Genomic DNA, 22,511 nt, shown 5'->3' with positions numbered 1-22,511 from the left:
GATTTTGCACCAGAAGACTGCGATGGAGTTGGAACTCGGAACTGAGATTTTGGCATAAACCAAATGATTTCCTTCAATTAGCCTGTCCATTATTGGCATAGCACAAGTGGGAGTCTATCATCTCTTCACTGGTGCTCTTTTGCAAGATTTGTACACCCTATTGTACTCTAATGGTTCACGTACATATTTGTCAGCGGTTAATTGAATTATCTCCACAATAGTGGATCCACTGATCGGCATGATTACTTGAATTACCAGAGCAAGTATGTTTCATGAATCATTATTAATTACATACATTGATAACAGTGCAGCAAATCTGTAAAGAACTGAACCAACCATTTGTGCCAATTCTTTCCAACAGTGTACCATGTCATACTAACAAAAAACTGAATATTTTATTGAAAGTTATAACTTTAACACCCTTGGTTCTATGAATAAATGTTGAACCCTGTCAAACAAATGTTTCCCTTATTAGCAACACCACAGAATTTCATTTTAATTTACTTCGTAGAATTTAAGTCAAATTCTTCCTTCACTAAAACCCCCATTGGTTTATTTGTGTGTTGTGGTCTTATGCTTCCCACACAATGGGCAGATTCTTTCGGAAGTGATGGGGGTCTTGTCTTGGCCACCAAGGGAGCGGAGAGCTGGACAGCCAATTAGACCCCCGCAGCACCTCTTTTCAAGAAGGCCCTTTTTTCTTGTGCCACTCAGGCACTCAACAGGCCTGCGTTGGCCTTTTGCCGAGATCTCGCACCCTGGGGACAGAGGTCCCACCCACCGAGAGCTGCTGGCCAATCAGAGGCTGCCAGCTCTTCTGTACTCATCAACAGCACCAAGATGGAGGTGGCTTCTGCCAGCACCCACTTGAGTCCTCGGATTAGGGAGGACCCAGGAAGAGGTAAGTGATGGTGGGAAGAGGTCATAAGTGATGGTGGGAAGATGGTGGAGAATCGGTTCCGACGCTGAAATCACGGCGGGCGCCGATTTGATGCCAAATCGTGATTCTCTGTCACCTCGACAGCGGCATCAATGCATTCCGGAATGCACGGATATTAAACACCATTTGTTTATCATTAGCGGGACCGACCCGGTATTCTCCAGGGCCTCCACAATTCTCCGTCTCCGATGGGCCGACTTCCTGACGGCACAGTTCACTTGTACTTTTAAAAATCGTGAAACCGGCATCGTAGCTGCTGAGGGAGAGAGAGAGGGTACGGAAAGTGTCCAATAGCGCCATAGTTTGCTGACAGTTGTGCCGCTCACCGGGGCTTTTGCCAGGGCCGGGGGGTGTAGTGGGTGGGTGGCCAGGAGGTGGGCTGTGGGGTCGGGGTGGATGGACATGGAACCGACCCATCAGCTGTATGGACGTGCCCAGTGAGGCTGGCAACACAATTCAATGTTAATTGGTCCACTTAACGAGGCCTCACCAGCTTCTCGCCGCAAGTCGAGGCTCGGCAGCTGATTCCCTGGAGCTGGCTTGCCAGTTCCCCACTAGCAAGTCGAGCAGCACTTAAGCAGCACTTGCTCAGCCAATCCCAGCCAGCTCGCAATAACGACGCCCAGGAGCCCAGCCCCAAGATTTGGGGATGCTGACCTGTGGAGGCTGCTAGACGCGGCAGACACCAGGAGGATTCGCCAGAGGGTCCTGGAGAGTCAGCCACAAGGCAGCCAGTGTTGCCTGGAATGAGGTAGTGGCAGCTGTCGGCTCAGGGAGTATGACCAGGACGACTGGCCTTCAATGCCGAAAAAAGGTCAGCGGGCAGCATAAGCGAGTAGACACTAACTCCCCCCCCCCCCCCCCCCCCCCCACCACCCCCACCCAAAGGGAGCATCCACTCCCCAATTTCTCATGCGACCCCAACCCTTCCTCCACCCCCTCCCCCTTCAACCCTCCCCAAACCCTCCTTCACCCCCCCCCCCCCGCCCCACCACTATGAACTACGCATATGGCTAACGATGCCCCCTCTGTGTCTTCTCAGGAAAAGCTCTCCCACAATCAGGAGAGGGCCCAGGCTGGCGGAAGGGTGCCGGACGTAAGAAGCCTCACCTCCTCCCAGGAGCGTGCCCTCGAGGTGACCTTTGTGGTTGAGGGCGGCCCCCTCTCCTGACTCCGAGGAGAACTCCTTTGAGGAGAGGTGCGAGGATGCCTCCGTCATTCCCAGCCCTCACCAGCGCAGATACACACATCTCGGTGGGACATGTTAGTGGACAGGCTTCGGGGGCACAATCTGGTGAGCACCACACCGCTGATAATGCACATCAGGTGAAAGCAGGAACCTCCAGGAGAGACAGCTGCGCCTGTGGTACAGAGGTACTCTGAGCTGATCGAGACATTAGGGAGCAGCCAGGACATTCAGGGATAGACGTCAGTGTCATTCCAGCAGGTCCATCGCCGATTGGAGGAGTCCCAGAGGCTACGGGCGCTGGAGATGGCGCCGGCAATGAGTTGCACCAAGGCCAACACTGCTCGGGTGTCGACTGCAGTGAAGAGTCTGGTGTAAGACATCAGCACCATTAATAAAGATGTCCAAGGCATTGTGCAGTTGGTGACGGCCAGTGCTGAGGGTCTCGGTAGAATGTCTGACTCGCTGGGGGATGTCACCCAGTACCAGGCTGACCTTGATGAGGTTCTGCTGGACATGTCCCGCTCTCAGGTGGGAATGGCCAAGGCGCTGCAGAGCTTGTCCCAGTCACAGGTGGGCATTGCAGAGGCGCTGCAGAGCATGGCCCAATCACTGAGGAGCATTGCTGAGGGCGTCGACACAATTGTGCGGAGCATGGGGAGCCGCCAGGGTTTGCAGAGTCAGAGGATGCAGGGGCAGCCAGGGCTTGAACCAGCTGCCCCTCGGTCCTGAGGTGAACTCCAGGGTCATATAACACTGACCGGGAGGAGGGGCCCTGAGTGTAAACCCAGACCCTTCCCATGGAGTGGCACCATCGGGATTGGGGTATTGGTAAACACATTAAATACCTTTTCGCACAACCATTAAGATGCCTATGTCACTTTCTTGTGCAATGAAGGTTGACCTCCGGACCTTTTGCCCATCCCTCCAGGCATCCCTCCACTTGCCCCCCAGCCTCCTATGATGGCTCACACCTGCAGAGGATCCCCCATCCCCAGCTAAGGCTCCCCCATCCAAGCTCTGGGGTGGCAAGCCCAGCACTCCCGGGCTCTTTGCCTGTGAGCAAAGATGGGTACTCACCTCCTCGACTCCCCACAGAAACCCTTCCGTCAGGTTCATGTTTTTCCAAAAGGTGCCAGCGTGAGCACTTGCTGGGGAGGCCGCTGAATGATGGGAGGCTGTTGGATATGGGGTGGCTCCCGTTAATTGTATGGAAATTGGGCTTAAGTAGTATTAATTGGTTTCTCGCCACGGTACGATGAGATCCCAATTTTGCCGACCAGAACGGCCGGTTGCATCGCAAACTGTTTGCCGCAGGTCTTGTTTATGGTCTCTCCCACTATTCACCGGCTCGTTTCGCTTGAGCGAGAGCATAAGGAGGCTGGAGAATCGTGCCCATAATCTCCCTACTTTTATATTCAATAAATGATAACTTTCTATTAGCTTTCCTAATTGCTGTACCTTTTGTGATTCATGCACTAGGACACCCAAATCCCTCTGCACCTCATTTTGCAATCTTCGATTTAGATAATGGCCTGAATTCTCTTTCCCTGCTGAAAGCGCCCCCGGCAGGGTGGCTTCAATGGGAAATCTCGGGCGAAATTCTCCCCCAACGGCGGGATGCCCGCCGACTGGCGCCAAAGCCGGCGCCAATCAGATGGGCATCGCGCCGGCCCAAAGGTGCGGAAGGCTCCACATCTTTGGCGGCCTAGCCCCAACATTGAGGGGCTAGGCCGACGCCGGAGGGATTTCCGCCCCGCCAGCTGGCGGAAATGGCGTTTGTTGCCCCGCCAGCTGGCGCGGAAATGCGGCGCATGCGCGGGAGCGTCAGCGGCCGCTGTCAGTTTCCCGCGCATGCGCAGTGGGGAGAGTCTCTTCCGCCTCTGCCATGGTGGAGGCCGTGGCGGAGGCGGAAGGGAAAGAGTGCCCCCACGGCACAGGCCCGCCCGCGGATCGGTGGGCCCCGATCGCGGGCCAGGCCACCGTGGGGGCACCCCCCGGGGTCAGATCGCCCCGCGCCCCCCCCAGGACCCCGGAGCCCGCCCACGCCGCCTGGTCCCGCCGGTAAATACCAGGTTTGATTTACGTCGGCGGGACAGGCAATTCCTGGGCGGGACTTCGGCCCATCCGGGCCGGAGAATCCAGCGGGGGGTCCCGCCAACCGGCGCGGCCGGATTCCCGCCCCCGCCCAATCTCCGGGAGCGGAGACTTCGGCGGGGGCGGGGGCGGGATTCACGGCGGCCAACGGCCATTCTCCGACCCGGCGGGGGGTCGGAGAATGACGCCCCTCAAGTGGCAGGAAGAGGGAATCCCGCCACCAGCGAAAGGCGCGCTGCCAAGAAACACATGGCTGGGGAACGGAGAATCCTGTCCAATATGTTTTATTTTTTATTCTTCCTGCTAAAAATAGACAGTTTCACATTTGCCCACATTATACCCCAATTGCCAGATCTTTGTCCACTCACTTAACCTATCTGTACGTTTTTTGTCGCCTCCTTATGTTCTCTTCACAACTTACTTTCCTACCTCCGTGGCGGCTCATGATAGGGTCCAGGATAATGGTGCAGGAGGTTCAAGTGTGACAGAGGCAAGAGGAATAGCGAAATTGGTTGGGTCTTTAAGACCATAAGACATAGGAGCGGAAGTAAGGCCATTCGGCCCATCGAGTCCACTCCACCATTCAATCATGACTGATTTCAACTCCAATTACCCGCTCTCTCTCCATAGCCCTTAATTCCTCGAGAAATCAAGAATTTATCAACTTCTGTCTTAAAGACACTCAACGTCCCGGCCTCCACCGCCTTCTGTGGCAATGAATTCCACAGACCCACCACTCTCTGGCTGAAGAAATTTCTCCTCATTTGGAGGATAGCTGGTTGGTGACAGGGGAAAGGTAGAAGGTAGTGGAGCGAGTTTGAAAGGTGATGTCTACCATTGTTCAATTTGGCTTTGACCACACTGTTGTTCAGTCAGTGAGATCCCACGAAGTGGGAGGATTTTTTTTTTGGGTGGATGGAATTCAAGGTCAGCACAAATGGCTTATTAAAGGGACACCTGAATAACTATGAGGCAACTAGATGTCGACTATGCTCAGTTGTATTCTCTGTACAATGAAACCCATGTTGCAACAGGTTTGTCCCCGACTCACGGCTCTCAGAACAACAAGATCCCAACAAGGACTCGAGCTGCCAGTCATTCTGTGTCCATTAGCTGCTGTCAGAGACAGGAGTGAGTGAGGTAGAGGCCTCCAAGGCATACAGCTGGTGAATTCAGCCAACTAGCGGCTCCAAAACTCCATCCTCCTGGGTGAATGGTCTTGGCTGACAAGGCCTCATGTGATTAGTCTTTGCATGCTGCCATGGCAACAGTCTCTCGATAGACTTCTAAGGGTAGTGGAGACAAGGGAGGCTCTTGCATATGGTTCTCATCACCCTTCTCACGGTGCAATGTCTCCATACACAGATGTGTGATCGGGAGGAACACCTATCTCTGGTCCTCTAGGATGTCTTTTACCTGGAAGGGATGGCGTACAAATTGCCATGTCTTAATAAAAGCCAGATGAAGGACTAAACACTGGCCTGCTGGCTTTGAGATGGATGGAAACCTGTAAAGGACATACTCGCTAAATGTATCACTTCAATTTATTCACACGTTCACTGAGGCATGGCTGATGCAGGCCTGCCACACAGATGAGGAGAAGGTGGACATTTTAAGATGCACGATTACATGACAACATGCTAACCCAGGACATTAACAAATGTTGAACAACTTGCTATTAGCCAATAATCCATGAGGTTGCACATGAGCTTTGTAACTTATACTGTAGGCATAGCATTCAATTGCATTTTGGGAAAAAATAGATCAACAAAAGTCTGAAAATGTAAATGGTATTTGACCAACCAGATCATTGCTTTCCTGAAAGTTGCCAGATCATTCTGTCTTCCCTCAAACACCCTCCCCAGTTCAATTTATCAATGCAATGTCCTCCATCCAACTCTTCACTTTCACAGTTGTCTCTTCCAACCCTTCGTGTTCATATTAGCATTCTTCTCCCTCCCCTTATTCCTCAATTCAACTTGACATTTTTTGTGTCCTGCATTCCAATTTTATCTGATAGACTGCTTCCCCACCTCACAGGGGCACTTACATCAAATACTCTCAAATTGGCATTCCTCCTTCCCCAACACACACCCTTTACTTCCTTATAGTGTGGGGTGTTTTCTCCTCCTCCAGGTCAGGTTTCTCCCTCTACCCCTTTATACTCTCAGTTAATTCTAGCATTCGCTCCCTCCCTAGCTCAAAGCAACTTCTCAGGTATGACTCCAACCAGTGGAGAGTTTTTCCTCCCCCAATTCCCATTGACTCCAGTTTTGCTGGAGCTTCTGGATGCCGTACTCGGTCAAATGCCGCCTTGATGTCTTGTTGCTGCAAATGGAAGATGTTCCAGCTGCTGCCAGCTGTGAGCAGGAATTCCAGTCCGATTGAAAAGTCCCAACTATGGTATGAAGCAGCCGGCATCACTTGCATTAATAGGAGGGCCTGTAGGAGTGGGACTGAGAGCTGAAGGGTTGGTTCGTGCTGACCTTTGTCGGGAAATGCTGACACATGGACTGAACTCCCAAAGGTGCAAAGCATCAGCGTGAAGTTCTGACAGTTGATGGGATTTCTTCGCCTCTGGAGGAGGCTGGATGGTGGATCATTTCTCAGTATTCCTGCGCGCCGACCAGATAGTGAAAATTGAAACGTACAAAATTCTTACAGAGCTCGACAGTGTAGATGCAGGGAAGATATTTCCCTAGGTGGGAAGGTTGAGAGCTAGGGGACGCAGTCTCAGAATAAGGCCTATGTCATTTAGAACTGAGATGGCGAGGAACTACTACCCGCAGAGTCTGGTGAATCTTTGGAATTGTCTACCGCAGATGCCTGCAGGGGCTCAGTCAGTGAGTACTATCAAGATAACGATCGACAGATTTCTAGATATTAAAGACAAAGAAATATGGGAATACTGTGGAAAAATGGCATTGGAGATGAACAGCCATGATCCAGTTGAATGGCAGAGCCAGCCTGTGCGGCCAAATGTCTTACCCCCGATCCTATTTCCTATGTTCCTCTGAAAAATACAGGAAGCCTGACTCAAATATAAAAAACAAAAGGGAGTCGTAATTAATCACAGAATGTGGTTAACTTTTTTAAAAAACATGTGGCTGACAAATTTCATCCAAGCAATCAGCTTATCCTTAAAATACAGCTTATTATTAATTTTACTGTCCATTAGTTTGACAATATATATTTGTATCTGAATGGGCAAATAAGATATTTTTACTTCACAGAGAAGATGGTGAATATTTGCAATGAAATGTCCAGGCAGCAATTTCATTAATCAAGGGCACCATGTTGGCACAATGGTTAGTACTGCTTCCTCGCAGCACCAGGGACCCAGGTTCGATTCTGGCCTTGGGTGACTGTGTGTGAGGGTTTCCTCTGGGTGCTCTGCTTTCCTCCTACAGTCCACAGATGTGCAGGTTAGGTAGATTGGCCATGCTGAATTGCCCTTTAACGTCCAAGGTTAGGTGGGGTTACGACAAAAGGGTTGGAGGAGTGGGCCTAAGTAGGGTGTGCTTTCAAAGGGTCAGTGCAGACTCAAAGAACAACAAAGAACAAAGAAATGTACAGCACAGGAACAGGCCCTTCGGCCCTCCAAGCCCGTGCCGACCATGCTGCCCGACTAAACTACAATCTTCTACACTTCCTGGGTCCGTATCCCTCTATTCCCATCCTATTCATGTATTTGTCAAGATGCCCCTTAAATGTCACTATCGTCCCTGCTTCCACCACCTCCTCTGGTAGCGAGTTCCAGGCACCCACTACCCTCTGCGTAAAAAACTTGCCTCGTACATCTACTCTAAACCTTGCCCCTCTCACCTTAAACCTATGCCCCCTAGTAATTGACCCCTCTACCCTGGGGAAAAGCCTCTGACTATCCACTCTGTCTATGCCCCTCATAATTTTGTAGACCTCTATCAGGTCTCCCCTCAACCTCCTTCGATCCAGTGAGAACAAACCGAGTTTATTCAACCGCTCCTTATAGCTAATGCCCTCCATATCAGGCAACATTCTGGTAAATCTCTTCTGCATCCTCTCTAAAGCCTCCACATCCTTCTGGTAGTGTGGCGACCAGAATTGAACACTATACTCCAAGTGTGGCCTAACTAAGGTTCTATACAGCTGCAACATGACTTGCCAATTCTTATACTCAATGCCCCGGCCAATGAAGGCAAGCATGCCGTATGCCTTCTTGACTACCTTCTCCACCTGTGTTGCCCCTTTCAGTGACCTGTGGACCTGTACTCCTAGATCTCTTTGACTTTCAATACTCTTGAGGGTTCTACCATTCACTGTATATTCCCTACCTGCATTAGACCTTCCAAAATGCATTACCTCACATTTGTCCGGATTAAACTCCATCTGCCTTCTCTCCGCCCAAGTCTCCAAACAATCTAAATCCTGCTGTATCCTCTGACAGTCCTCATCGCTATCCGCAATTCCACCAACCTTTGTGTCGTCTGCAAACTTACTAATCAGACCAGTTACATTTTCCTCCAAATCATTTATATATACTACAAAGAGCAAAGGTCCCAGCACTGATCCCTGTGGAACACCACTGGTCACAGCCCTCCAATTAGAAAAGCATCCTTCCATTGCTACTCTCTGCCTTCTATGGCCTAGCCAGTTCTGTATCCACCTTGCCAGCTCCCCCCTGATCCTGTGTGACTTCACCTTTTGTACTAGTCTACCATGAGGGACCTTGTCAAAGGCCTTACTGAAGTCCATATAGACAACATCCACTGCCCTACCTGCATCCATCATCTTAGTGACCTCCTCGAAAAACTCTATCAAGTTAGCAAAGGTTAGGTGGTGTTGCAGGGCTTGGGATAGGTACGGACTCAATGGTCCTCCTTCCTTATTGTTCGATTTGTTGCCATTTGGGTTGGTTACTTGGAAACAGCGAAGTTGGCGGATATGGGTCAAGTGTCATGTTAATTGCTATCCACTGTGCCACCCATGGTGGGATTTGAACCCGGGTCCCCAGAGCATTACCCTGAGCTTCTGGTTTACTAGTCCAGTGACAATTCCACTACACCAATTCAGCAGCTCGATGGGCTGAATGGCCTCCTTCTGCACTGTAGGGATTCTATGACTCTAAAAAGATATAGTTGAATAAGGTACCAAAGAGAGAATGCTGGGAAATCTCAGCAGGTCTGGCAGCATTTGTAGGGAGAGAAAAGAGCTAACTTTTCGAGTCCAGATGACCCTTTGTCAAAGCTTTGACAACCGGAGAACCCGCCCTTGTTTTAGCCTCCATCCATTTATTAAAAGCAACCAATGATTGTGTTCTAAGCTATGACACGGGATCAGAAGCCAACCTGTTTCTGAATGATTTACACCTCATAAAATGAAGTAAGCGCAAGGTAAAGAGATGACTGAAAGAAAATCGCAAGGCGAGGGCATCCCTCTGGCTTCATGTTCGGGACTGAGATTTGGGGCGAGATTCTCCGACCCCCCGCCGGGTCGGAGAATCGCTGGGGGCTGGCGTGAATCCCGCCCCCGCCGGTTGCCGAATTCTCCGGCACCGGATATTCAGCGGGGGTGGGAATCGCGCCGCGCCGGTTGGCGCCCCCCCCCCCCCCCGCGATTCTCCGGCCCGGATGGGCCGAAGTCCCGCTGCTAAAATGCCTGTCCCGCCGGCGTAGATTAAACCACCTACCTTACCGGCGGGTCAAGGCGGCGCGGGCGGGCTCCGGGGTCCTGGGGGGGTCGCGGGGCGATCTGGCCCCGGGGGGTGCCCCCACGGTGGCCTGGCCCGCGATCGGGGCCCACCGATCCGTGGGCGGGCCTGTGCCGTGGGGGCACTCTTTCCCTTCCGCCTTCGCCACGGTCTCCAACATGGCGGAGGCAGAAGAGACTCCCTCCACTGCGCATGCGCGGGAATGCCGTCAGCGGCCGCTAACGCTCCCGCGCATGCGCCGCCCGGAGATGTAATTTCCGCGCCAGCTGGCGGGGCACCAAAGGCCTTTTCCGCCAGCTGGCGGGGCGGAAATTTGTCCGGCGCCGACCTAGCCCCTTAAGGTTGGGGCTCGGCCCCCAAAGATGCGGAGCATTCTGCACCTTTGGGGCGGCGCGATGCCCGACTGATTTGCGCCGTTTTGGATGCCAGTCGGCGGACATTGCTCCGTTTCCGGAGAATTTCGCCCCAGAAATGTGTTACGTTGGCACGCACAAGTTTTTGTGTGTGTAGCGCTGGCAAGTTGACCTTTGCCCTTCGAAAGGCACCCTGTAAATTCCAGCATGTGTGGCATATGACTTTCCAACCATTATTTAAATATCTGGCATGCGCTCTGTGTGCCAGACTTTGCAATGGTAGCAGAAAGCTGGAAAATTACTTTGCTTGCATTCACCAGCTGAAAATTAGCCTTTTTTTTGGTGGTAGGTTGTTATATAGATTAACAACATGTTTGGATGTAAAAAATACTGTCGCAAACAGCCTGTTGCAATTACGGTAGGTATCAATTGAATTGCAGACAGTTGCTGACTTTTAGCATTCTCGAGGCTCCTTTGACTTTTTGGGTATCTGCGTGTGCATATAAAAATAATTTATGGCTTTGGATCTTGCTCCATGATCTTGATGATTCAGAAGGAAATGCATTTGTTTATTACTTCTACCACTGGGACTTAGGGGCACTGTCCTTGCCAGTTTGGCAACAATCGCAAAGGCATTAAAAATTGATTGTGCCGACTAATTTTAAAAGCAGACACAGGCTTATGAAATCCATGGACACATCTGCTATGATGCTAATTTCTGTACCCACTGAACAATGTGGCCTTTGTTCCCATGCTGCTCAACATTTCCCCTGATAAACTTGCCTTTGTAAGGAAGGATTCATATTCTCAAACAAAATCATTATCTGTATGGCCCAATTTTATATTTCCTATTGGTGAAAGCACCAGAGTGTATATTGTTTAAAATGATACAACAGTCAATACCAATATTTTAATTGGAATTTGATCCAACTCAATGATCTACCAAAAAATTGCCTTCTATGCATTGTTGCCTTGCCGACCCGGTCTCTTAGTAGCGGGAGGAACTTGCACTCCTGCAGTCCTCTGCACCTGTCAATTACTCTCCATCAGGAGCCCAAAACAATGAACGGCAAATAGGAGGGGAAGAGGGAAATACGGCAGGTTTAAAAGGGGAATCCCAGGCATGGTATTTTCTGGGGGCTTTTGAAGGGAGGGAGGTGGGAAGGCAGAATGGTCTCCAAGTTCGAACAGAGTAGGTGAATGAGTAACCAGTGGTGGTAAAGCAGAGGGAGCAGGCAACATGTCCACTTAGTGAAGGGCCTGTATGCAGTGAGGAATTTGAAAATGAGAATAGTAAAGTTACCTCAGTGGGGTGCAGGGAGCTAGTGGAGGTTGGAGAGGATAGGAGTGCAGTACTTTGTGAGTTGAGGACAGTCAATAGTGTCCTGAATGAAGCTGATAAAGAGAGTGTTAAAGGAGGTTGTGGGCTAAAATGATGACCATATAATGCAGTGGGAGAGACATGCAATTGGAGAGATTATGGTGGGGGCATGGAGGAGGGAGAGTTTAGTGCGAGGGTCAGGATCCTGGTAGGGGCATGGCCAGAGGGAGATTCTGGAAGGGGCTATATTGAATTGTTCCACTCTAAACCCAATTATTGTCCTTTCTAAGTCCCTCTTATTAAAAGGTTGTGGATGATTCAGCTTCTTGAGCTAATTTATTTGAGTCTCATAAACCAACACCAACAGCAACAGGCATTTATATAGTGCTCTTAACAGAGAGGGTGTAGACTAACCTGGCAGGTGTTGGGAAATTCAGATTCAGAAGTGAGAGAGAGGCAAAGCTGGAAATGGGAAGGCAGAGAAAAGCAATTGAGTATGGGAGGTAGTGAAAACAAATTGACACAAAGGATCCGATGATTCGTGGTTGTTTTCTTTGGACCAGAGGAGGCTGATTTTAATTTAGAGATAGTGGAGGAGTCAAGCGAGGTGGTGATGAGGGATGAGCTGGAAATTGTCAACATGCTTGTGAAAACTGATACTTTGTTCTCAGATGGTGTCACTGATGGGAAGAGAGTTATATAGCAGGGGGTTACGTATAGATCCTTGGGGAACACAAAAGGTAACAGAGTGTGAAAAGGGGAAGAGAGGCCATTGCAGGTGATTCTGTGGCTACGATTAGCTAGCTAAGGTGGAGAAGTCCCACCCTGCTGGGCAATAATAGAAAGGCGATAGAGGAGGATGGTGCAATCAAAGACCGTAGACAGATTGAGAAGGGCAAGGCGAGAGGGTTTACCTTTGTCACAGACACAATGGATGTTATTTTTTTTTATTCGTTCATGGGATGTGACCGTGGCTGGCTGGGCTGCAATTTACTGCCCATCCCTGAGGGCATTTAAGAGTCAGTCACATTGCTGTGGATCTGGAGTCACATGTAGACCAGACCAGGTAAGGAGGACACATTTTCTCCCCTAAAGGACATTAGTGAACCAGATGGGTTTTTACGACAATTGACAATGGCTTCATGGTCACCTTTTAATTCCATATTTTTATTGAATTCAAATTTCACCGTCTGCCAGGGCGGGATTCGAACCGGGTCCTCAGAGCACGAGTCTGGGTCTCTGGATTACTAATCCAGCGACAATACCAGTACGCCACTGACTTTGCTAAAAATCCATTTCAGTACTGTGGCAGGGTGAAAATTTGATTAGAGGGATTCAAATATAGAAATCTGGGAAAGGTGGGAATGGATTCAGGAAATGACAACATGTTCAAGGACTTTGCAGAGGAAAGCAAGGTTGGACATGAAACTGTCATTTGCAATGGTGGTGGGGCCTGGATTTTTTTTTTTTGCGAGGAGTGGAGTGATGACAACATTTTTGATGGGGAGGGAAACCGTATTTAAGGTGAGAAAACTGTGTTGCTCGTTTTAGCCTTAGTTTAATTGCTCTTGTTCTATCACCTTTGCTCTTGAGTCGCCAGATATCGTTCTGATACCGCCACGTGGTTCAAGTCCGAGTAATGATCAATAATCCAACACACCACTTAGTAAGAGTTAAAACAACGCACATTTATTATATACAGTAATCAATACTTATACATTAATTCTACTTCTAAGCTACTTCCTACAACTAACAGGCCAATACTTAACTTTGGAAATGGCCCACCAGGTCAGGGAAACAAATGGCCTTTCGTATGGGTTCTGAGCCTGCGGGATTCAAAGCAGGTACAGGTCGATAGTCAGGAGTGCCCATCTCATAGCGAGCGTTGGAGTAAGACTTACGGTTCTCGCAGCTGTTGTAGAAGGTCAGCAGAAGGGTCTCGAAGGGTGCGGGAGGAGAAGAAGGGTCGATTTGAACTTGGACTCTATTCTTATAGTCCCCAGGGGCTTCCCACCTTTCGGGGCGGACCCTGTACCTGATTCCAAGTGATTGGACTTCGTCCCAATCACTTGGTTCGATATTCTCCAATGCTGGAGCGATTCCTTGATCGATGGGCGGTTTTGGGGTGGTCGTTCACCTCTCTTTTGTGTAGGCTCCTGCTGGCGCCGAAAAGTCTGGGTTGGCTTTGTGTGTCTAATTTGTTGCACATTGTTCCCGGGGATTGCTAATTTATATTCAGATGGCTGGTGTGTTGCTATGTTGATGGCTGCAGGTATCGATTCTGTCTGGCCTCCCCAGAGGCGAATACACAGTTTTGCCTGCAGCTGCCTGTTTGAGTCCTGTTGGCTGATTTTCCCATCAGCCTCTTCCATTCCCCATTTTAAATCGGAGTTTGGCCATTCTAATCGGGAGTTAGCCATTTTAACTGGCTACAACTGTTAATCATATCAGCTAACATGGGAGCCAGGAAGGGAAATTTGGTGGTCAGTCAGTAGTTTTCTGGGAATAGGATCGATGGAGCAGGAGGTGGACCTGATGGACAAGTTGAGCTTTGAGCAGGCATGAGTGGTGATAGAAGAGAAGCATGTTCAGGGCTAGGGCAGAGGGAGGCCGAGAGGAGGTTTGGGATGGTAAGCGAGGAGACAAGCGGCAGAGTTTTCAATCTTAGTGGTAAAGAAGCCCATTGGGCAGCACGGTAGCATTGTGGATAGCACAATTGCTTCACAGCTCCAGGGTCCCAGGTTCAATTCCGGCTTGGGTCACTGTCTGTGCGAAGTCTGCACATTCTCCCCGTGTGTGCGTGGGTTTCCTCCGGGTACTCTGGTTTCCTCCCACAGTCCAAAGATGTGCAGGTTAGGTGGATTGGCCATGATAAATTGCCCTTAGTGTCCAAAATTGCCCTTAGTGTTGGGTGGGGTTGCTGGGTTATGGGGATAGGGTGGAGGTGTTGACCTTGGGTAGGGTGCTCTTTCCAAGAGCCGGTGCAGACTTGACGGGCCGAATGGCCTCCTTCTGCACTGTAAATTCTATGATTCTATGATAATCTATGATGTGCCCTTTGCACTCATTGTTGGAGGTGAGGGTGGCGGAAACAGAGGTGAGAAGTTGGTTGATAGTGGAAAAGAGGCCGGGGACCATCTTTTATGTTCCAGGATGATCTGGAATAGTGAGCAGTCTAGGTAAAGGATAGTAGGCCCTGATACACCAGTTCTCAGGCATGTACATTCAAAATTTTTGCCCTTGGCACAAATTAGGATAGTACTGGGAAAATACCTTGGGGTGAGAGAGAATAATAGTTTTACTGGGGCCCAGTGCATCAGAGGTGGAGGTGAGGAGAAGATTGACCAGATTGGCAGCTGCATAAATCTTAAGGTGTACAGAAGGCCAAAGGTGAGATGGGTTGAATTTTGAAAGTGTAGTTGGAAGTGAATTGGGGAAGCGATTTCAGGAGTGAAAGGAGGATGTAGACAGAGAGCGAGAGAAATAAGATGGTCCTATCTGTGATTATCATGATGCGGGTAGTGAGGCTAGGGAAGATGGCATGCACAAGGAGGATAACAATGAATATGGGGAGTGGAGTTCAAGGGAAGGAAAGATGTATAGAGGATAGGAGAGCAATACACCTAAAGGAGAGAGAGAATGATGTAGACTATAATCATCAAAAGGTGAAAGGTTGCTCAGTGCAGAAACTGAGGGAGCAAAGCAGCGGAGATGGCACGGTGAAGACTGCCATTGTACTTCGAAGTGCTGCAGAAAATTAGAATTTTAAATAAGAGGCGAGAGAAGTGGGATATGCTCAAAAGACAAGAAGCTACCAGGGTAATAGAGTACAGACAAATCTGTGATTTGGAGTTAAGAGCCACATCACTTACCCTAATGGTTTGGGTGGGGCAAGTAATGGAAGGCCTAGGCAGGGAGGCTTCATTTAACGGAAACTGTCATCCACCCTCAGCCACATTTCCATCAAGGCCATGATGTTAGTGCAATCATCCACTGGAAGATGATGGATGGCAAGGACCTTGTTCATAATCCTTTGTCTGAACAATTCTAGTCTCCTATCTTTTTATTTCTATGACTTATCTTAAATTTATGCCCACCTGTGACAAATTCACTGAACTGTGCAAATAATCCTGAATAATTCACACTCCTTTTGACATTGTGAACACAGATCCCTTCCTTTCTTTACCTCCAGTGAATACAGCTATTTCCAGTCTCTCATATTTACACCTATTGTTATATTCGAACTAATTTCATTTGCACCATTGCTGCATTGTCTTTATACTCACAACTCCACACAGTACACCATCTCTGGTCTTTTTCATCATCACCTCCTTGCTTTTCTTTTCAATGACTCGATACAAAAACCCATCTTGCACCAGCAATCCTGGTAAATGGATGCTGCCACATCCTGGCAAGTCACCTGATAGAGAAGTACTCCATTTGCACTTTGCTTTTATTATGTCTTCCCTCTTCTTATATATACAGCACAGAAGGAGGCAAGGAATTGGTTACTTCCGCTTATTTGGGGAAGTTATCTTAAACTGGCAAAGCGAAGCAAATGAAACAATTATTCATTAAACACTTCCTGTTTACATTACTAAGTTCTCACCTCATTTTTAGTTACTATTCCTCAGCCATTGTCAGTGTCAATCTTTAACTGACGACCAGGACATACCAGACAGTATAAAGAAGGTTATAAAGACGAATTTCCACTCTGTCATTCCCCAGCCAACCTCAGTAGGTTTAGCACATCACCATATGAACCTGTAATTCATGCTGCCGTATAGTGCTTGTGTTCTATGTGCCTGGATCCCTCAGATTTGGTCTCCCCTATGCACGTCTATCCTCCCCATTCTTAAGTGTTGACAAGCAGAGCAGAAGGGTCTGCATTAATTGCTTCCCAATTTCAGGGTATAAATCAGGGTACAACTTCCCTTCACACCCAGGAAGGGCCTCGTTCTATTTCAATGGTCCTTCATAGGGAGATTAGAAATTCATTGATAGTATGTAAACATGGGTAAGTACATTTGATTAATCATTTCCAGGCACCATAAATATATAATTGGAACTAAAGGTCAGAACAAAATAGCCACCACTCTATGATATAATGTGTTGAGACCACCCCAGCACAGTTGTTCCAAGTTGAACAGTGAGGCTTTACAAATATTTCTAAAGTCAGAATAATAAGAATGTTTTTCCAGCTGTACACTAGCAATTGAGCACATTTTTGACTGAGGAAAATAGCTGCCTACATGATACCATAGGATAAATAATTCACAGAAACAAAGATAAAATGCATTTGACTTACCACAAATGATGGGAAATGCATAGTAATAATCCCAGTAATTGTGATCAATGGGCTTTCAGAGCTGCTTCTGATGGAGAGAAAGTAATTTGAAAGGTTAGATGAAGGATGAAAGCAATTTAGAATAATTTAATCTTACAACCCATCCTGCTTATGCTGTATATCTGAAAGAGCTGTCTGAATTAGTTCAACAGCTCAAATTCATCCCATACTGCCGCAGATTAGTCCTCTTCAAATACACATCTAATTGCTGTTTAAAAGCTCTGGTTCTGATTCCACCGCCCTTTCAGGTAGTGCATTGCAGATCTTGGGCGAAATTCTCCCGAAACGGCGTGATGTCCGCCGACTGGCGCCCAAAACGGCGCCAATCAGACGGGCATCGCGCCGCCCCGCATCTTTGGGGGCCGAGCCCCAACATTGAGGGGCTAGGCCGACGCCGGAGGAATTTCCGCCCCGCCAGCTGGCGGAAACGGCCTTTGTTGCCCTGCCAGCTGGCACGGAAATGACATGTCGGGGCGGCGCATGCGCGGGAGCGTCAGCGGCCGCTGAAAGTTTCCCGCGCATGCGCAGTGGAGGGAGTCACTTCCGCCTCCGCATGGTGGAGACCGTGGCGGAGGCGGAAGGGAAAGAGTGCCCCCACGGCACAAGCCTGCCCGCGGATCGGTGGGCCCCGATCGCGGGCCAGGCCACTGTGGGGGCACCCCCGGGGTCAGATCGCCCCGCGCCCCCCCAGAACCCCGGAGCCCGCCCTCGCCTCCTTGTCCCGCCGTTCAAAAGGTGGTTTAATCCACGCCGGCGGGACAGGCAATTTATCGGCGGGACTTCGGCCCATTCGGGCCGGAGAATCCAGCGGGGGGGCCCGCCAACCGGCACGGCCCGATTCCCGCCCCCGCCGAATATCCGGTACCGGAGACTTCGGCAACCGGCGGGGGTGGGATTCACGGCAGCCCCCGGCGATTCTCCGACCCGGCAGGGGGTCGGAGAATGACGCCCCTTAACTCTGTGATAAAGATTCTCCTTCATTCCTGTCTGGTTCTTTTGCCAATGACTTTAAATTTATGGGACGGGATTCTCCACCCCCACGCCAAAGTGGCCGCGCCGTCGTGAACGCCGTCGCGGTTCACGACGGCGCGGAACGGCCCCGGTCCCGACCGATTCAGGCCCTGACAATGGGCCAGTATCGGGGCCGCGTCATCTACCCGCGCCAGGCCTTGTCGCCCGCGTAAAAGCGGCGCCGAATAGATGACGCGGCCGGCGCTGCATAACGGACGTCATCTGCGCATGCGCGGGTTGGCCGGCGCCAACCCGCGCATGCGTGGTTGCCGTCCTGTCCAAATCCGCCCCGCAAGAAGATGGGGACGGATCTTGTGGGGCCGCGGAAGGAAGGAGGTCCTCCTTCAGAGAGGACGGCCCGAAGATCGGTGGGCACCGATCGCGGGCCACCCCACATTGCAGGTGAAGCCTGGTGCAGGATCCCCCCTCGCCCCCCCACAGGCCGCCCCCCAGCGTTCACGCACCGCCCACGACTGCAGCGACCAGGTGTGGACAGCGCAGGGGGGGAACCCGCCATTTTGGCCTGGCCGCTCGGCCCATCCGGGCCTCAGAATCGCGGGGGTGCCGGAGAATCGCCATTTTGGGTATCTCCGGCGATTCTCCGGCCTGCGGCCCGCGAAACTCGACCGGCCCGTTCCCATCGCTTGGGAGAATCGCGGGAGGGCGTCGGACCGGCGTCCCCGGAAATTTCGGCGGCCCAGGCGATTCTCCCAACCGTGGGAGTGGAGAATCGCACCAATGGCCTCTGCTTACTGACTGAAGGAAACAGTTTCGCTCGACCTGCTCTCTCTCAACCCCTCATTCTCTTCAATAACTCTATTTGGTCTCCCTTTCACCTTCTCTGCTCTAACAATCCCAGATTGCCCAATCTCTCCAGATAATTGAAACCTCTCATCCGGTTAAAATTTCCCTGCATCCTCCCCAAGGTCTGAACATCCTTCCTAAAATGTGGTGCCCAGTATTGAACGTAATATTCCAGCTGAGATCTAACCAGTGATCTAACCAGCATTAGCTCCTTATTTGTGTGTTAATTGCCTCCATTTACAAAGCCAAGTATCTCATTAGTTTTCTTAACCAGCTTGTCAACTTGCCATGGCACCTTCAATGATTTGTGAATATGTACTATGAGATTTTTCTGCTCTTGCACCCCACCCAAAATGGTACAATTGAAATTAAAGTTCCTCTCCATGTTGTCCTACCAACGTGAACCAATTTGCATTTAGTCACATTAAACCGCATCACCCATGTGTCTGCCATTTCACCCGCCTATCTTCACCCAAGGTCTGCTACTTCCTCCTCACTATTTACTACATTATCAAGATTTGTATCATCTGCAAACTTCAAAATTGTACTTGCACCCAAGCCAAGATCATTTATAAACTTACATATATTTATTTTGTATCTGTTTTCCTTTTTTTGTGACTTGTGATTTTGCAAATAAAACCCTCAGAATTAGAATTAGAAGTTTGAATGTAAGAATATGGAAAGACCTCCTTTTGAAATGGTCTGCAACATTTCCTGTAGATAACGATTGATTTCAACTGTGTTTTCTACCACTTCATCAGTCGCATATGGTCCCTGAATCTAAAGATGATTAGACTAGTCATGAGGGGCAATTTTTGACAACATCATTTATCAGCAGTGGTCAAGTCACCAACTACAATTGTTTATATCCTTTTAGCACTAGCTCAGATATTAGAACATTTTTTTCCAGAGTAAGGTCAGGGCTAAAAATGAATACTGTTAACAGCTGGATTGAGTAATCCGAATGATAAGTGATTATGGATGCTTTTCAGAGTTTAACCCTGATCTTGGACCAAGAAATGTGTTTTGGAGTTCACATGTCTTTTTAAGTATTTGACGTGACAGGTTTGGTGTGCTGCAGTACCCTCTGGATGCTTCCTATGCTATCCAATACTTTCCAAGGCATTTTCTTTCATGGATTCTTAAATAACCCTTTATTTACGCATTGAATGATGGTGTCCATTGTTTGTTATAATATATGCACTGATTTTTCATGCAAATAGTGCCAAAGTTGTGGAATAGGTTATGAGGGAAAACTATAGAATGACTGCCTGAATGTCTTTTTGTACATTGAGTCATGTGGTGGAAAGATAGTTAGTTGCCGTGTGTCTGTCAGCCTATCAACTTATTTGGTCTTTTCATTGTTTTTCTATTCTTAATTGGCATGTAGTTGGAGCATAAGGAGCAAGTAAATTAGACCACAGAGGCTCAATGACTTTCACAGACAAAAATGAAATAACGGGGCGGCTGGTGGCTTAGTGGTTAGCACTGCTGCCTCACGGCGCCTAGGACCCAGGTTCGATCCCAGCCCCGGGTGTCTGTGTGGAATTTGCACATTCTCTCTGTGTCTGCGTGGGTCTCACCCTCACAAAACCCAAAGATGTACTGGGTAGGTGGATTGGCCATGTAAATTGCCCTTTAATTGAAAAACAATCTGGGCACTTTAAATTAAAAAAAAAAAGAAATACAAGCCTTCACTGCTGCTACCTTACTTACCAGTGAAATAGTTTCGGTTATTTTTGCTACAAGGAGATTCAAATCTTTGGAACTTTATTCACTGCCTTTTTTATTTTTAAGCTTTAAAAACAACCATAATGATTAAACAGTGAAAAATATGGATTTCATTGTAGAGACGACAGGAGGAAATAGCATCTTGACTGTGTTTAGCAATCTCTGCTACTGTTGAGCAAAGGGTGATTTTCAATGTGTACTACTGTCACATAAAGCAATCAGCCCATTATATTGTTAACTATTCATGTGATGCTGAGAACCATAATATGTTTTGACGTACAACATTGCAGATACTGGGTCAAATTTCATTCTGGTATTGCCAATTCACCCTGGCTGAATTAATCTGGACACCACCGTGAGCCAATTTAGGTCAGTGTATGAACAGGTGCTAACTCCCCACACTGCACCAGGAACGTAAATTGGACAGATAAGCAATCCAGTTCACACCTGTGGATTTTGGATTTCCTTGAGTCATGTGTGTTTGCATCTCTCTGCTATTCCAAGTACTGCTGGGGTTGTTTGTTTTGTGAACTGTTAGTGCCAGTGTTTACCACTTTGTAGTTTGAAAGAAGGGATGTGGCATAGAACCATTGCATTGCTTGTACTTCAAACAGAATCCTATTTACCAGCACTAAGGGAGATAAACAGAACCCTATTTACCAGCACCGAGAGAGACTTGTGAAGCATGGTAAAGAGCAATTAATTTCTGTTGGGCTACTTGGGGAGTATTTCAAAGTGCTCAAAGTCAATCGTATACTTCAATGGGTTTTATCATTTGCCAAAACATTTATGTGTTGTGCTTAAACACGGCTCAACAGCAACAATACTTTTAATGTACCTCCTAATGTAAGAGCTGTTGGGAAATTGTTCCGTGATATACTGTAACTTCAAATTATTTTAGTTTTAAGTTATTTTATCAAGGACCACAGATTGTGTCAATTGGATTCCTAGATAGACAGGAGATTTCATTACTCAGAAATGTTCAGTTATCTATCAATAAAGTATTCAAACTCTGCCTATTGGTACGAATATTGGGTTCAGTGGCACTCTCTGGGAAGGGGAAATTAGCAAGGGTTTCCTTCCTATAGGAACAAAACATAATACAACATAGGAGGAGGCCATTTGGCCCAACAGGCCTGTGTAGGCTCTTTGAAAAGGTTTCCAATTCATCCCACTCCCTTGCACTTTCCCCATAAATGTTGTCTGTAAATTATCAGACACTTCGACCAATTTATTATTCATTTTATCCAGATGCCTTTTGTTGCGAGATGAACAAAGGGGAAATACAAGTTCATAATTCAACCAAATGTATTATTAAGCACAGTAAAACAGTCACCCCCTTCAAGTTATCCCAAATAGTAATAAAAATCCCAAGGATCTTAATACTACCCATGCTGATGAACTCAGTCGAGTTGTAGGTCCAATTCTCTGAGTCTCAGGGTCTTCGTCCACGAACGTGGGTCTCAAACCCACTTCCTTCTGTCTCTGGTCAGTTGTCCCATTGTCTCTGTTACCTCTGCGCTGAGTCTTCGCTGGGGAGGGTCCTGGGTGGTCGATCTTTATACACCTCTTCGAGCCTTTCCAGAACGTTCTCTGGCCCTCAAACAATGAGGTCTCATTGCGTGGGCCTCAACTCTGCAGGACTCCAGGAACCCACCCCTAAGGGTCCATATCTAGGTCTATCGTTTGCACGTACCCTTACTGCATGGGCGGGATTCTCCAAGCCCTGTGCGGGGCCGGAGAATGGCCGCAACCGCGCCACGCTGCCCCGACGTCGGCACGCGATTCTCCGAGGAGCAGAGAATCGCCACAATTTGCGCCGGCGGGTTTGGCACGGTGCTGGTCGCGGGCCGCTGTCTGCGGCCGGGCCGCCAATTCTCCGGCCTTGATTGGCCAAATGGCCGCGTAGAAATGGCAGAGTCCCGCCAGCACTGTTCACACCTGCTCGCAGCCGGCTGGAACTCTGCACGTAGGGTCGGAGGAAGGCCGGTGGGGGGGGTTCCTTCACCGGGGGGGGGCCTCCGATGGGGTC

General features: G+C 48.9%; 1 protein-coding gene and 1 long non-coding RNA gene across 5 annotated transcripts in view; one reads left to right on the top strand and one right to left on the bottom strand.

The window, feature by feature from the left end:
* Nucleotides 1-22,511, top strand: part of dennd2b (DENN domain containing 2B) — a 570,638-nt gene that overhangs the window by 65,281 nt on the left and 482,846 nt on the right. The window lies entirely within an intron of this gene.
* Nucleotides 1-22,511, bottom strand: part of LOC140384925 (uncharacterized) — a 74,902-nt gene that overhangs the window by 39,971 nt on the left and 12,420 nt on the right. The window contains exon 3 of the long non-coding RNA XR_011933220.1: nucleotides 16,895-16,961. This is a non-coding gene — a long non-coding RNA (uncharacterized lncRNA). The remainder of the gene's footprint in view (nucleotides 1-16,894; nucleotides 16,962-22,511) is intronic.

This window comes from Scyliorhinus torazame, chromosome 10, assembly GCF_047496885.1.
Source record: "Scyliorhinus torazame isolate Kashiwa2021f chromosome 10, sScyTor2.1, whole genome shotgun sequence".
NCBI classification, from domain to species: Eukaryota; Metazoa; Chordata; class Chondrichthyes; order Carcharhiniformes; family Scyliorhinidae; genus Scyliorhinus; species Scyliorhinus torazame.
The sequence above is the reverse complement of the archived record's forward strand: the minus strand, read 5'-3'. Positions and strand labels throughout refer to the sequence as shown.